At 37.7% G+C, this 6000-nt stretch overlaps 1 long non-coding RNA gene across 17 annotated transcripts in view; it reads right to left on the reverse strand.

Moving 5' to 3' along the window:
• Positions 1-4949, reverse strand: part of LOC106877519 (uncharacterized) — an 89669-nt gene extending 84720 nt beyond the window's left edge. For 4 of the 17 annotated variants that reach the window (XR_016241079.1, XR_016241080.1, XR_016241086.1 and 1 more), the window contains exon 1: positions 4546-4941. This is a non-coding gene — a long non-coding RNA (uncharacterized LOC106877519). The other 13 variants (XR_016241089.1, XR_016241088.1, XR_016241082.1 and 10 more) reach the window with 8 other exon arrangements.
• Between the last annotated feature and the right edge of the window lie 1051 nt (positions 4950-6000).

A 6000-nucleotide genomic window follows, 5' to 3' on the forward strand; every position in this document is an offset into this window, starting at 1 on the left:
CACCCAACATCACCCCTACACTACATCACCGTTCCTTTCACATGACCGTCTTAATATCTTCTACACGAAGTCATGATAAATGCAAGACCTCATAAGCTTTGATGACCTTCCCTGGTTACCTCACATACATAACATAACTAAAAGTGTATTCCAAAACTCCGTTTTCCTATTCAGAGTTCTGATCCGTTATTGACCTTCTACATTGTTCGAGTAAGACTCCCCAATAAAACACTGGTCCCATATCAAACACACTCGACGCTGATACGCACTCAAACATCCAGAATCTCAATCATCCAGAATCTCAAACATCCAAAAGAAAGTTATCTGAGTGTTTGGCAAAGACTCGTTCGTCCATACACAACAATCTCTACGCTTCAACCTCGCTCTTTTTACTCTCATTCTCTGTCTTTTCTATCGCCACTAAAACAGACTCTGTTTCGTTGAATTAGCTACCTGTGCACCACACAGTCAAGCGCATCCGACGTACTTAGGACTCGCACTCTCCGATTCTCAAAATACTAAAACTTCTGAAGTTCCTATGTCCCCATCACCCCCTGCAGGCATGGACTTATAGATGCTCAAACTAAGCAGTAGTTCTCTGAATCTCACTACCTTTTCAAGGCCTACCAAAGGCATGGTCACTTCCTCTTCGTCTTGGCTAAACTCTTTTTAAAATGTTTGAAACTTGTTTAAATTTTAGCCTGTAGCGTCTATTGACCGACGAAACATAAGTGTCTAACATAATGTAAGCATAAAATAACAGAACCGTACCACTGGACACAGGGGCGTGGATAGTATGTGTGCCGTTTGAAGAACCACTAGAGTTTGCTAATTCCGCAGACGGATAAGCCAATAGAGGGTTATATATAGCAGATCCGTAAAAGCGTCACATCTGAAGACTAATGTGAAGTCAGATTCATTTTCACCTTGTTCTTGATATTTTTAGAGTCGTTTCATGCACCTCTATAACATGCTGGTTAGGTGGAGATGACGCTGACTTCATACAAGTCTTCAGATGTTTGGGTGAACCGTCTGGCACACACATTCCCAAGCCTCTTATCACCGCGAAACGTTGAAAGACTGTAAATTTCTGAAACAAAAGCTCCTAATAAACGTCACTGATATTATGACATCATAATCACACAATGGAAAAATTTAAGCTTCTTTGTACTACATTTTAAATGCTTAAATATTCTTTTGGTCTTCGTATCTCTCTCTCTCTCGCTCATACACACACGCACACACACACACACACACGCACACACACACACGCACGCATGCTTGCACACACGCATGCACGCACGCACGCTCGCGCGCACACACTGAGACACACACACATATACACAAACACAAATACACAGGCGTACACGCTCAAAGGTACATATATATATATCCTAAATGTGTGTGTGTATGTGTGTATTGTATTAATTAATAGTAGGAGATGGATGTGGCATTAGACTTTGGAGATTCAAGGAAGAAAAGGGAAAATATGACCTAGCTTTGTCCATAATTAGACATGCGAGTCCTTATAACACATTATCCCAGAAATGCCAGTTATGTCCCGAAGAATCACTCTCAATATTGTTAACAAAGGAGCGCATTATAAACAGATTTACGGAATAATTACCCAGGTGCCTGCATACAGCTAAAATATACCTAACTAATGCAAACCTGACACCCGCAACTCGGGTTAATCCTCCTGAGTTAAAACCTCATATGCTAAAAATGAACAGTAACCGAATAGCATGTATTTTGACCTGTAACTTTACAGTCTAGATGTGTATATGTATATAGGCATATGTATGTATTTATGTATGTATGTATGTATGTATGTATGTATGTATGTATGTATGTGTGAATATATATATACATATATAAATATATATATATATATATATATATATATATATATATATATATATATATATATATATATTCACACACATAAGGATAAGATCGTTATTTAAATAACGATCAAATCAAGTGGCAGCATGGGAAGAAAAAACCTTATAGGTAATAATTATTATTAAAATTATAAATAAAGGTATTTAAGATATATCACCATGCTTGAAATAGCAGTCAAAACCTAACTCTAAAACCGCATCATATATTCAATATAGCACAAGGTGAAAAGACAAATTGATAAATAAACTAGTGAAAACAGGATAATTCCAGATCCTGGGTTTCTGGCTCTGTATAAAAATACTTTGCCTTCGTCAATATAAATGTGTGTGTGTGTGTGTGTGTGTGTGTGTGTGTGTGTGTGTGTGTGTGTGTGTGTGTGTGTGTGTGTGTGTGTGTGTGTGTGTGTAATGTGAGTGTGTGTATGTGTGTGTGTCTGTTTGTCTTCGGGTGTGTGTGTATCTGGGTCTATGTACATATCTATATACATCTTTATGTATGTGTGTGTATGTGTATATATGTGTAAACGCACATGTGTACCTACATATATGAGTTTGTGTATATATCTATGTCCATATATGTATGTGTATGTATATGTATATATGTATATAAATAATGCATATAATAATGCATGTATATAAATATATGCATATATACATACATATATGTACATACCTACATATATATGTATATATACATGCATATATGGGTACAGGACATCAAAAAAAAAACGTTAAGCACAATGAGAAACGAAAACATAGAAAACGAACTTTTTTTTTCGAACAACGAAAAAACAAGCAAACAGAGAAACGAGACATGCAACATAAAGAGTATACCCCTTCTTCAGTTGTCCCTGTTTCATCTACTCCGCGTTTCGAAGGCAAGGACAATACGAGACTTCGTTGAAACAGTCCTTCTCGCAAAGCAAATTAAATAAGATTTGGGTTTTTTGCGGAGGGTGAAAGTGTTAACAAGAACAGGACAGTGAGAACAAGACTGGGACAAACAAACACCCGAACGTACAGAATCTCTTTTATATATATATATATATATATATATATATATATATATATATATATATATATATATATATATAAGAGATTCTGTACGTTCGGGTGTTTGTTTGTCCCATAAAGTGAAAGTAAATGGTTCAAGGGAGGCAACACTAACTGTACACAAACGAACTACATTGAGGCAAATATTCTCACATGTTTTAGTAAACGTGATACCGTCTTCGTTTCTCGCGTAACAGTTATACCATCTAATGCCTCATTCAAATTTAAGTCCTTACAGGTTCCTATCCCACTTTATTTTGCCATGAGCATTAATAAAAGTTGCTGGATTGAAACTTGAAGAACAAACAGAAGTTCGTATATGAAATCCATCTTTTTTCTACTTCAGTTATTACATGTTTTTCTCTTATATAATACATACATACAGGACGAGTAAACCTAAATCTGAATGACAGGACACAGCATTTGTAATTTCATTGGACTATTGCTTACTGTTGCCGTGCCTTCCATTCCTGTAATATAGCGTCGGAATTTCGGCACTAACGTTGACAGGACACAGCATTTGTAATTTCATTTCACTATTACTTACTGATATTCCTAACCAGATGTCTCCTAAAAAAAATGGTCAAAATTGAATACCAAACAAACGCACGACGTGCAGCAGAAAATGAGGATGAGACACGCGCAAACCTAAATCTGTAGTCGTAGTCTCACCCTAGTTCAGATTTGAAACTGAATCTTTCAATTCTCCTTGGGCATACAGCCTATTCAAATGTCAAAAGAAACCTCGACAAATAGGTCTTCCACTTCACCTGTGGCTTTCTCAGTGCCATCGCACAGTCATCTGAATTCCCTAAAGCTATTCTGCTATATGATATAGCTATTCTAGCTTCATTCCCGATACACCGCTTATTCAAACGTCAAAAGGAACAGTGCCATCGCAGTCACCTGGATTCCTAAAGCTATTCTTCTATATGATTTAGCCATTTTTCTAGCTCTCGGTTCTCATATGAGCATTAATAAAAAAGTCAGGGCCAAACACTAAAAGTTGCTGGATTGAAACTAAAATAATAGATTGTGATTGAAGAGAAACTGAGTTATTATTCCTATCAAGTGGAGCTAAAATGTCGATGTACCCATCGTAGATACTTGGAAATTTTGTGTAGATATTAAAGATTTATGTATATATATGTTTTACACACACACACACACACACACACACACACACACACACACACACACACACACACACACACACACACACACACACACACACACACACACACACATACACATACACATACCCAAATGCACACACACATACAAACACACGCATACACATAAGGAAACAATGTGTATCTGCGGGGTTTGGATGATTGAGACAAAATAAGGAAGACTAAGAGAAGGAAGATGAGAAAGAGAACATATGCAAGAGACTGGCAGATGCACACTACATATACAAACACACACTTACACAAATGCACACATACACACATGTGTATGTGGTTGCGTGTTTTAAACAATAGAGATGTATATACAATATATTCAGCATTTATTGAAGAAACTATTTTGATTTACTATAGAAATATCTTGAAAAGATACTCAAATGTTTTATTAGCAACAAACTTACCTTTTACTTAAATGCTCACCATGTTTATAGTCTGTTGATATCCGAATGGTTGTAAGTCTTGTAGCCATTACTTTGTGTTGATCCCTTTTATTGCTATTTAATTACAACAAATTTTTCCGCGTGAATGTATCGGGAGTGGAGTATATGTTTCTGATTGAAGCCCCCAGTTTAAAGTTTATAAGGTTACAGTAAAACTACCGTAAATGTAACTATGATATAGTACCAACCAACATATTACAGAGGATGTTTAAGAATTCAAAGATGCATAAACTAACTCTAGAAACATCAAAAACAAGATGACTTCACACTTGACTTCAGATGTTTGGATGAAGCTCCTGGCGCACACATTCCCAAGCTTCTTATCACCGCGAAAGACAATTTCTGAAACAAAAGTTCTAGATAAACGTCAGTGATATTATGACGTCATAATCACACTGTATTGAAAAATTTCAACTTTTTTAGCCTTCATGAAAATGCTTAAATTCTCTTTCTCTCTCCTCTCCCTCTCTCTCTCCCTCTCTCCCTCTCTCTCTCTCTATCTCTCTCTCTCTCTCTCTTACACCCACATACACATGCATACACCCCTCGCATACGTGTGTAACGCACGCGCGTACGCGCACACACACACGCTCACACATTTGTATGACCAGAAAAGGTGACACTCCTTCCATCATTTGTGGGAGAGGAGGTTCGAGCTTCACTGAAGATTTACTAAGGTCGGTGTAGAAGATTTTGCATGCTTCTTCCATCTTCCTTCAAGTAACGTCATTTACCGTGAGCTAGTTCTTTGTACTTGAGCACAGTAACCTCCTACCTATCGAGTACCATCTTTCTTCTGCATCTCTTTGGACTGTTCCTTTCCTGCTCCCAGATTTGTCTTATTCCTTTGCAGAGAACGGAATAGTCGAGGGGACTTTTCATGTTGCAGTTCTTGCCTTTCACATGCAGCTTCTGATTTTCTTAACCAGTGAATTGTAGTCGTCATCAATCTCCTCAAGTTAACTTCAAAATTTCTTCTTGATAGCATCCTGTAGCTGCATCATATGGAAAACCTTGACGCATTGATTCTTCATCGAGATGCGCAGGGCCCTCTTCTCTGATTTCATAGATCACGATCTTCGTCCGCTGCAAGCAATGGTCGCTGCGGTATTGAATGGCACTACTGACGAGATGACCATCATCAGTATGTGCCATTTGTCGGCAAGGATATAGTTGATTTTATTTCTGTGCTGAGCGTTCGGGCTTATCCAGGGCCATCTCCTTCCAGATTGCTTCCTGAATCAGCTGCTCCCAATGTAAAAGCGTTTTTGTCTCTGCCGTGGTAACGTTTGGTTACCACGGCAGAGCTTAACTTTCCAATATATTTCTCTCTTTGCTGCCCTTTCCCGACCCTTTGCGTTGAAATGAATGATCTAAAACTTTGGTGCTAAAAATCAAAGAATTAAAGTGCAAGTG

Source organism: Octopus bimaculoides, chromosome 3, assembly GCF_046866305.1.
Source record: "Octopus bimaculoides isolate indiv1 chromosome 3, ASM4686630v1, whole genome shotgun sequence".
In the NCBI taxonomy this organism is placed as follows: Eukaryota; Metazoa; Mollusca; class Cephalopoda; order Octopoda; family Octopodidae; genus Octopus; species Octopus bimaculoides.